The sequence below is a fragment of the Staurois parvus genome, unplaced genomic scaffold, assembly GCF_062004578.1.
Source record: "Staurois parvus isolate SC_StPar_1 unplaced genomic scaffold, SC_StPar_1.0 ptg000172l, whole genome shotgun sequence".
In the NCBI taxonomy this organism is placed as follows: domain Eukaryota; kingdom Metazoa; phylum Chordata; class Amphibia; order Anura; family Ranidae; genus Staurois; species Staurois parvus.
This window is the reverse complement of record NW_028317968.1, coordinates 10665434-10677067: the sequence shown is the minus strand read 5'-3', so window position 1 is coordinate 10677067 and position 11634 is coordinate 10665434. Positions and strand designations below refer to the sequence as shown.

The window sequence follows — 11634 nt, the reverse complement described above, 5'->3', positions numbered from 1 at the left end:
TCAGGCGTTGGGATGCTGCTTCATTGGTCCGGGGATTTGAAATTGCCACAGCTTAATCTCCTATCCATACCCATCCATAACGTGTACGAACAAGAGGCATTCTAATTGGTCAGCACTGCCACATGGACTGCGCTGACCAACCAGAATCTGTCTAGCCTGTCCTGTCAGTGCTGCAAAGAGAAGAGAGAGCCAGGAGGATTTCAAATCCCAGGACCGGTAAAGTCGCATCCTGGTGCCTAACAGCAGGGGATCGTGGAACACTGCTACAGCGGCAGGGGGTCCAATGTAAGGGCACCGTACAGATTTTGTGTACCGGTGAACTTAAACCTCAAGCTTTGACAAAAAAAAAAAAAACACCCTGAAAGTTGACTGGTTTCTATGCACAGCTGTACCAGATTTTGCACTCTCTATTTTTAGTAAATCAACCCCTCTGTCTTTTATGAAGTGCAGTGGTGTAAATGAAAAAATAAATGTAATTGCTTTCTCTGGGCAACAATAACCACTTGCGGTCCGCCTGCCTGTAATGTACTGCGGATGGGCGGCCTGTTCAGGTACACAACATGCCTGTACATTGCTGGCCTCTACCAGGTACAGGGCATGCGCTCCCGCCCACCGACTCCTGCTGTGATTGTACACTGTGGGAGTTTGTCAGCAGGTCTTGGCCAATGAGTGATGGATAAGACCTGCTGATTGGCTGTGTCCAATCATAGCCCAGAGTCCTGTGTTGACAATCAACACAGGGCTCTGTACAGAGGGAACAATCTCTCAAAGAAATATTTAGTAAAAAGCAGCACACATTGCACAAATTAACACTTGTTAGGCATGCATTTAAGCCCTTGATTACAGCGACAGTCTATAGTATTCTCTTGTTTTTACCATGTGACCAGCTGTGTCCAATCACAGCTGATCACCAGCTAAATGGGAAATGCCGGTTATCGGCAGTCCTCTCCTTATGCTGATGATGCGTAAGGAGAGAAGAGTCGGTAAGCAGCATTTTGCAGGGGGCCATCTACACTGATCATCAGGGCACTGATCAGTGTAGCCCCATCAGTGCGGCCAATAGTGCCCATCTGTGCTGGCAATCAGTGCCACATAACAGTGCCCATCAGTGCAGCCTATCAGTGATGGATAAAAATTACTTATTTACAAAACTTTATAACAAAATCTAAGAAAAACTTTTTTTTCTTCAAGATTTTTGGTCTTTTTTAGTTTGTTTAGCAAAAAAATAAAACCCCCAGTGGTGATAAAATACCACCAAAAGAAAGCTCTATATGTCTCAAAATAATTATAAAATATAGATATATACCAAAAAAAAAAAGACCTGAAAATGGGGACTATTGAGGCACAACATAGGCATAAAAACATGATTTATTTTGTATCAAAATCCACTGTATAAAACATTCTATTTCACATAAACAGTACTATAGCGTGTAGAAAATTAAAAAGTTACAATATCAAGGAACAGCAAATCTCTTCCCATGTGATCCAAATTCTTTGTAAATGTTAGTCTCATTCATATCACCTTGGGCTCAACATGTTTCATGGACTTAATCCACTTCTTCAGGAGCCATCACCACATGGACATTTGACTACTAGTATAAGAACAAATACAAACAATCAAAAAATTTAAAAAAAAACCTTTTTTTCTAATCCTGGCACAATAGATCATCATATTGCAGGTGCACCAAGGAGGGGGGGGGGGGGGGGAGGAAAAGGGGGCAGAACCCCCTGGAATCCCAAAGGGGTGTGGGGTTTGGAGAGAAGGGATACAAGCCACATAATATACACATAAATCAAGACCTCTGAATGAACACTTACCTCCAAAAATAGGTGGCTTCAAATATGCTGAGAGAATGGTATAGAGACCCTCTACTCATGAACTTATATCGGCCTCTATTCATATACTCGTAATTTTCCTCCTAAATGACAGATATATCATTTAGAGCCAACATAAAAAATTTATCCCAACACCCACCTCTACACTGTATCCACTTCATAGCAAAACGCTTAAAAATCAGCTTCTCAGAATAGATTATATACCCACGGCTAGCTTATGAGCAAAGCTCAGTAATAACATGATAAATTTGCTCCATCCTTAACACGGAAATCATTTTTGTCTAAGACAGAATACATCATGGGATTTACCTTCATCTGCCAGGAACACTAGTCTCAATGCTAAAGGGACTCCAAAGAAGCTTTACAAGCACAGCTGAACAATGCAGTTGATTTTCAGATTCACTGGATCTCCACAGTGGGCTCACAAAAGGAACTGGGAGTCTCTTGTATAATAGAAATAACAATACAGGATAAAAAATCCCATCTAGACCCGCACTATGTGCCCAGCAAAAACCAACAATTACTACCTTAGTATACCCAGGTTGCTGGCCTCACAGCCAAAGTGCAAGCGTAATCACACAATAGGAAGCAGCAGCACAGCCAAATACCAGCCTCTACCCCCTTATATAGGCCTCCTAATGGGACATAGGTGGACAATCAAGACTGCCGTGTGTGGTCTGCCAGGGCCGCACATGCCCAGACGGTGCCGACCCCACTGGAAAAATGGTGGCCGACACCGAAGGCTATCATAGGCGCACGAGCGCAGAGCCTGCCCCGAAGGGGCGGTGGCCATCAGAGGCCAAGGAAGTCCCTGAAGTGACCCCTGGGCGCTGAAGGTGAAACATGCAAATGCAAACCAAATAGGGGGATTTTTGCTCCGGCGCAATGGAGGCTCTCCCTTGGTATCCCACATAGCACCTCTCCCCCACATAGGGGCACCCCAAAGAATGCTCTCCAGAAGGAACAAAAGAGAAAACACAAACGAAAATAAAAAACGAAAAAACAAATCTACATAAAATACATCAAAATGCATTAACAAATATAGCACCCTAAGTGAAAAATGCCAGCCAACATAAACCATCAGACAAGAGACATGGATATAGATGAAGTTGATGTTGACAGAGGCATACAGTGCATAACTCTCCATGAGAGTGTGTACATGTAGGGTATGATCATTAACAAATATATGAGAAAAACATACCTAAAGAAGTTTGTACCCAGACAACAGTTACAGAAAAGATGCAAAACTAATTACATCATTGAGGCCAGGAGGTGATGTGGTCTTAAGGCGGTGTATCTGCCTGGTCTCCCATTGAAGTACTCTCTTATTAAAATCTCTCCCCCAGGGTCCTCCAACGTCCTGTTCAAAGCCATAAACTGCATAACTGTAGCATCATTGTTTTGTGTTAGGCCTACAGTGGATATAAAAAGTCTACACACCCCTGTTGAAATGTCAGATTTCCATAATGTAAAAAAAATGAGACAAAGATAAATAATTTCAGAACTCTTCCCAACTTTAATGTGACCTATAAACTGTACAACTCAGTTGAACAACAAACTGAAATCTTTTAGGTAGAGGAAATTAAAAATACAACACTAAAATAATATGGTTGCATAAGTGTGCACACCCTTAAACTAATACTTTGTTGAAGCACCTTTTGATTTTATTACAGCACTCATTCCATGCTGATAGACTCATACCCAAAAAGACTATTTGCCCACTCTTCCTTGCAGAAACCCTCCAAATCTTTCAGATTGCAAGGGCATCTCCTGTACACAGCCCTCTTCAGATCACCCCACAGATTTTCGATCAGATTCAGGTCTGGGCTCTGGCTGGGCCTTTCCAAAACTTTATTCATCTTCTGGTGAAGCCATTCCTTTGTTGATTTGGATGTACTGTATGCTTTGGGTTGTTGTCATGCTGAAAGATGAAGTTCCCCTTCATGTTCAGCTTTCTAGCAGAAGCCTGAAGGTTTTGTGCCAATATTGACTGGTATTTGGAACTGTTTATAATCCCCTCTGCCTTGACTAAGGCCCCAGTTCCAGCTGAAGAAAAACAGCCCCAAAGCATGATGCTGCCACCACCATGCTTCACTGTGGGTATGGTGTTCTTTTGGTGATGTGCAGTGTTGTTTCTGCACCAAACATATCTTTTGGAATTATGGCCACAAATTTCAACCTTGGTTCCATCAGACCATAACACATTTTCCCACATGCTTTTGGAAGACTTCAGATGTGTTTTTGCAAAATTTTGCCGGGCTTGGATGTTTTTCTTCATATAAAAAGGCTTCCATCTTGCCACTCTACCCCATAGCCCAGACATATGAAGAATACGGGAGATTGTTGTCATGTGTACCACACCGCCAGTACTTGCCAGATATTCCTGCGATCTATTCTTAGTCGAACTGCCCTTTTATCTTTATTTTCATAAAGTTCGCCAGATCAGGAGACTTAGAAACAATGAATACAGATTGTCATTATACATTCAACTGTGAATAAAAGAATCTAATAGAACACAGACTATGGATCCAGCACTACACATCCACGTAACATGTAAGTGCCAAGTCCATGGAAAACCTGAGAGTCATAAATGAGCACACAAGCAATATGACCTTGACATTCTTTTATTTTTTCTTTCACTTTAGTTTATTATTAGTAGTGATGTCCTGATTTAAATAGCAGCGCTTCCTTTAGTGTAAAACGGTACAATCATCATCCATGTTACCTGCATCAGAGATTTTGCTACACCCCCCCCGCATTCACTAGGGCAGGATCGCCTTCCTCCCATTTTACATGCCCCTATCCATTGTAAATGTAACTACCACCTCACCCAGTAAGAAAAATGCAGCCAGCCTGCCTCACTTTTCTGTAGAGGTCAGGAAAAAAAAAACTATAACAACTTTTTGTCATTCTTTATTCTGTGCATCTGAACATTGTCGATTTCCTATGTACATGCATAGTGCAGAGGCGATTATCATTGCTCAATGTGGGCTGCCTACAGTAGAATATGGCTACGCCAGGGAATGTGACAGGGTGACAACACAGGAACACACTTGAGAAACAAGGGCAAGCAGTGTCACTCCATAACAGGAAGTGATTGGATAATGATCTTTATTGCAGGATCAACAAGCTATAGTTTTAAAGAGATTGAAAATGGTTTCTGAAAATGTCACTAAAGTCCCAGTTTACCTAAAATGTGTCAAACACAAGGCCCGCAGGCCCAATTCAGCCTGCAAGGCCATTCCATTTCCTGTGGTTTTCACACCTCTCCTGCAGAACTGGCACCACCACCTTGTCTCAGCAGTAGAGAGGACGACAGAACTCCTCCTTCAGATCCTGTGTTTTTCTGTGCAATTACGAGGTTCGTCTCTTCCCCGTCTCAGCAGAGAGAACAGAACTTCTCCTATGGATCCTATGCCTCTGTGTGCAACGTACCCACTCATCTCTGCCTCCTCTGGTTTAAACATTCAGCAGATTCTGGCAGCTGACTCCATCCCTCCTCTGGTCCTCCTCCAGACCCGGCACTTTCTGGTTCCCAGCTTTCCCCCAGTCTATTCCTGACAGCAGCACACGGTAAAGGGGGTGCATTATGATGTAAAGGGGGGTGGGGGACTCAACTTCTGAAGGTGGGCATGCTCTTTCCATCTGATGTGGAAGCGGGGTGCTCTGGACATCTAGTCTAACAGATACAACAGTCTCTTTTGAGGGCAACCATAATGCTGATGCAGCCCACGATGAAAATGGGTTTTACACCTCTGACCTAAAACAAAAAAATCCTCCTTTCATTGAAATATTCCTCCTCTGAAGCCCCAACTCCCAACCCCGCCATTGTAATCTTCAGCTGTGGTAGGGGTAAAACAATTAAGGGGCAGTGACAAGTACTCCTCAAGAGTGCCCAACTATGCCTGTCCTTTCCACCCAGCTCCTCCATGCATAGAAACCAGGACTACTATGAATTCAACAAGATCTATGAATGGCGGTGGTAGACCTTTCAATCATCCACCCATCCTTCCTTCACAGATCCTGTTTCATTCATGTAAGCTGTAAAACGACTTTTATGAATCGAGGAGGTAGCTGGAAAATGCAGGCAAAGGCCAGGCACTATTGATGAATGTCTGTCACAGCTCTCTTAGTTCTTTTAACCCCCACTGTACCTAAAGATTATGTTGATAGGGGTGGGAATTGGAGGAGAAAGCTTTTGGTGAAAGGAGAACACAGCTGCACAAGAGACACACCTTACTGGAGGTAAACAATATCCCGTGAACGGATTTTTTATTTTGGTTTTAACAGGTTTAGATTATGTGAGACATATGAGACTTGAGTTCCCATTCACACCTGTGTGATGTTACGTGTACTGGCTGATGCGTGACAATGCAGGATAAGAGGATTACCATTATATTTTATGAGGCCCATTTACACCTGCGCATATCTCTTTCTTGCATCTTGGAAAATAAATACAGGTGCTTTTTTAGTGTGACATTGTGTGTGGTTTTTTCCCCATAGACTGCAATAGGAGTAAATGAAAAGCACATAAAAAAGCATGAAAATGCAGATGCAAAAGTGAGAACCTAGCCTCACTGATTGGGTTTATAGCTACTTTAACATAGCTATGTGCAAGTAAAAGTACTACTAAACCCAGGACCCTGCATTCACTATATCTGGTCTCCCACAGTACACAGAACATGGAAATGCAGTTATTTTAGTAAATATAAACTGCTAAATACCTTTTCTCATCAGCAGTCTATAGCAGTCTTGTGACTATCAGTGTCCAGCAGAGCACTGGTTACAGCTTGTAGGAGGCGTTTTCATTCTGCTCTAGGAGGATGCAGAACCCCTGTCCTCTGTCTGGACAGTGCTCATTGGCCCTGTGCTGATCACATGCACTTTCCCAAGAAAAACAAAAACCCTCTCTAGCAATACACACCAAACTGAGCATGTGCAGAGTGACTCCACATGATATGTCTTATCAGGAGATAAGAGGGGAACACTGGAAGTAGGGGCGGATCAGAGAAGTGAGGATCAAACAGCTTTTTTACATACGTGGGAGGACTAACCCCCTTAGGTTCCACTGTGAGTATAACAAGCATGCTTTAGGGCTAGTCCACACTAGATGCAGTCCAGTGCATTTTTTTCTGCCTAAAAAATGCACGCACAATGTTTTCCATGTATTCCAATGGCCCTAGTTCACACCAGTGGAGTCAGTTTCTGGGGCAGAAAAAAAAAGTAGAACATGCTGCATTTTTTTCTGCACAGAACTGTACTGGAACAAAGCAAACTGCATCAAAAATGCACCAGAACGTGTGGTGTGAAATGTAAGCAAAAACATATCCAGAGTGCATTTTTTATGGAGTGAACTGGCTATAGAGACTGATTTTACTGTTATTTATTTATTACAGGTACTTATATAGCGCCATCAATTTACGCAGCACTTTACATATATATTGTACATTCACATCAGTCCCTAACCCTCAAGGGGCGTACAATCTAAGGTCCCTAACTTACATTCATACATACACATACTATTTTATATTTATTATAGGTACTTGTATATCGCCATCAATTTACACAGCGCTTTACATATATATTGTACATTCACATCAGTCCCTAACCCTCAAGGGGCGTACAATCTAAGGTCCCTAACTCATATTCCTACATACACATACGATTTTATATTTATTATAGGTACTTGTATATCGCCATCAATTTATGCAGTGCTTTACATACAGTATATGTTGTACATTCACATCAGTCCCTAATCCTCAAGGGGTGTACAATCTAAGGTCCCTAACTTACATTCATACACATACTATTTTATATTTATTATAAGTACTTGTATATCGCCATCAATTTACACAGAACTTTACATATATGTTGTACATTCACATCAGTCCCTAACCCTCAAGGGGCGTACAATCTAAGGTGTTGTGGGTTTAGTAACACTAAGAAAGAAAACATGACTTGAAATGAAATGGCTGCATAGAGAATGCACACTGGAATAAAATCAGAAGAAAGCAAGTCACCATTAGTTATTATTGAGTAAAAAAAAATAGTTCACACAGGCTTACAAATGCTGCTGTGAAGACCCTGCTCTTTATGTGATTGGCCAAAATATTTCTGGAACAGGTTTAAAACCCCAGAGGTGGGTGTGCTGGATAGTGGAGGGGGAACCTAGGTGTTCAGCAGTAATGCAATAACAATTAACGGGATGCAGCTGAGGACAGTTGTGGGTTTCGCATTAATTCCCGCACCTACAAGTGTGAACCTAACCTTACACAAAGAAAAGGTGCACCATGTGGTGTCTGTGCAGATCCCGCACCCACGATAGCACTGCAGGATCACTCTGGCACTCCCTGTGTCTCGCAAGAGAAACGTGATGCGGTTGTGGGAACAGGAACGATTCCTGCACCCGCAGCCATGGGGCTACTGAGAACTAGGAGTGAAGCAATTGAGTCAAATAATGTAATAACTCTTCATGGAGCAACTGGGCAAAAGAACAGGGGTGTGTTTTCCTCCTGGGCCAGTCCTAATAAGATATGTGGGGCTAGTAGCCCTTATAGCAAAAAGAGTAGTAGTTACCAAAAGCAAACTACCAAAGTATGTAATAAAGTAGCCCCTACCCTAGGTTCACACCTAAGTGTTTTCTGCCACGTTTTGCAGAAATGCAGTACAGTCAATTTAACCTGATTTCAGATGGAACACGTTCACATCTCCGCGTTTTCACCCGGTGCGTTTTTTGGAAAGGGTCAGGGACTTTTTTGAATGCAAAAAGTTGCGTTTTTGGTTTTATAGCCTTCAATGGGAATGCTGCAGAAAAGCATTTATTACTTTTTAAATCTGCCTAGCAACAAGAAGAAAAAGAAAATCGCAAAACACATCAAAAACGCAAAATACAACCCAAAACGCAATACAGAAACAGGTCAAACGCAACCTGCATAGGTTTGAACCTAGTCTTAGTGGAGCGAGTTCACCATTCAGATGTTAATGAGAGTGGGACTTGCAGTCAGTTAAACATCCAGGGAATTTTATAGTTACAATATATGTTCCTACTACAGTCCTACTGCACTATCAAATCGCATAAGTGCTGCCACATATTTAAAGACACAGGATACTGACATCACAGTCAATTGTGGAGGACTTTATTTTTTTCTTGATATATTTTTTGCTTTATTGGTTTCAGTTGCCTATTAGGTCATAATACTGAATATATATATATATATATATATATATTTATTATGTTTAAAGGTACAATTATTATTCTACAGGATTTCTATAGCGCCAACAGTTTGCTCAGCGCTTTACAATATAACGGGAGACAATACAGCACCAATACCGTTCAATACAGTTGGAGCTTACAATCTAAGAGGAACAAGGTGACTTTTTTGACTTTTCTTAATCAGGGCTGCACTAAGTACTTGGGGTATCTTTAAATTATGCAGATTGAACTCCCCTTTTTTATCCCATATGATTTCCTTTTCCTTTTGCTGCAATATCCTCTTCTGCCAGGTGTTCCTGCACCTTCCCGATGTGTTAATAATAATAATAATAATAATAATAATAATAATAAAGAGTGTTGCTTGCACTTCCACCACTCAGGAGAAGCCTTGTATTTTTTGCAATGAATGCAAGGCTTCCTCCGATTGGCAAGGTGTACAGGCTGGAGGATGACATCACAATCTCCACCCTGGCCAATCAGAGGAAGTCTTGCATTCACTGCAAAAAATAAAAATACAAGGTTTCACCTGAGTGGTGGAGGTGCAATAGCAAGCAATGCTCTTTATTAAGTCGCAGGAGTACTCGCTTGCATGTAGTATTGGCACCAACAGCAAATTATTGATTCACCAAGCCAAGCTGGCTCAGAGTAAGTTGGTAATGGTAAACTAATCTATTTCTTGGAGTTCTTATTTATTTTAAATATAGAACACTTCACAAATTTGCGTGTCATCCTTGTGCATGCTTATCTTCTCTGTATCTTTCCAATTTTAGTATACGTGCTGCTGAAGCAAGCACTGAGTTCTTCTTTACATACCCTTTTGGTGTCAGGACAAGCCCAGCTTTATTTCAAATATCTGAAATTCTTCAGGCCTTGAACCACAAAAGAATGACAATCAGTGCTACTCTTTACTTATGTGCAGCGCTGCTGTTAGAAACCACAGGGCCCCCTACAACCAACATGACTGCCCCGCCCCCTCAAAAAAAAACCCACAGCTGACTATGCTTTAGTTATGAATGAACACAGTGAGTGATTGGTTCCGATCACGATCACTCTGTGTATTAATTCAGGAAAGAAAGGGGCTAGTAAATGTGACCTATTTACTGGACTATGTTTTCTCACTCTCCATCCTTAACTCCTTCATGCCTAAGGTAAGACAAATCTTAATGCCTAAGCACAATTTTGCAAGGTTGACATGTGTTAGTAAAACTGTACATATTAAAAATTCTTCCTGCGCCCAGTGAAACACCCTACTTCAGGTTCTATCCTGCTGCTGTGCAATGTGGTCAACACAAATTGTGAAAAATAAAGATAAACAGCGCAAACATAGACCTCTACATCAAATCAACATACAAAGTGCAAACATATATAGAAAATTAATTTATAATTAGTTAAATTAATAGTGAAGTCCATCAAAATTAATAAACCAAAGTTCAAAAAATCTCAAAAATATATTTTGTGCAAAAAGAAGTTTTCAAATTCTTCTTCTATTATAAAGAAACTTCCACCTTCCACCCGTGAAAACCAACATCAAATGCACTCACCAGATTTAGGTGAATGAAACGCCTTTAAGGAATTTATGGGCTCCTAAACCCTCTTTCGTATCCACTCTGTAGGAATCCTCACCTCCAGCATAGGCTCCACCATCCGACCAGGGAGAAAAAATCTCAGATAGTGTAATATTGCAAAACACCATTCATAAGTGAAATCAAGGATTAAGGCCACTCACATTAAAATCACTTTAAAAAGGCATATTTATTAGGACCAGCTTCTTTCCAGATGAACAGTAGATGTAAGGCAACCTCCCACGGAATCTCACATCACAGCTCCAGGTTACAGCAGAAGCTCCACAGAGACCACACATCTACAGATCCCAAAAAATGGCCGCTGGAACGCACCGCTCAGCGTGCGCTCCACTCACCGGAAGTGACGTCAGACGTAAGGAGTAACAACCGGAAATGCGTCAACGCGTTTCGCCCCTCCCATCGGGCGTTCTCAAGACGTTCATTTCCTGTCTGAAGCTCCCTTACATACCCAACAGGGACCCACCCCTCCGTTCCCATTGGTCAAAACACCTCCCCGGGATTATCAAAAAACCACTCCTCCTGTTATGTGACGTGAGAGTCCTTTACAAATGAGGCATATGCCTACACACTTTAAAATCATTTTTTAGGTTATTCCCAACACTGTTTAATTATCTCCCAGAAGCGACATGTATAATACAAAGTGAGGAGGATTAATAGAGATGAATTACTAACAAAGAGCAGGAAAAAGAAGAAAATAGGTGAACTGGCTTTTATTACGGGTTACTCAAATCAACATAAGGTTATTGAAAACATCATAAGGAAACACTGGTCGATTCTGAAGAGGGATGAGGTTCTCCATGATTTATTACCGGTGAGACCTTCATTCATTTACAGAAAACCACCCACATTGAGAATGAAGTTAGCAAAAAATATTCCAGATATTCCTAAGAAAAAGGCAACTTTTTTGGATACTGTGGGTTTCTACAAATGTAATAGGTGTATGGCATGTAGAAATATGAAAGGAGATACTAAGAGGAGATATGATTCGTTTCATTCTTGCTC

At 41.4% G+C, this 11634-nt stretch overlaps 1 pseudogene; it reads right to left on the bottom strand.

Annotated features, from left to right (window-relative positions):
• Positions 1-9743: 9743 nt before the first annotated feature.
• Positions 9744-9843, bottom strand: LOC149462642 (U6 spliceosomal RNA; annotated as a pseudogene).
• Positions 9844-11634: the final 1791 nt, after the last annotated feature.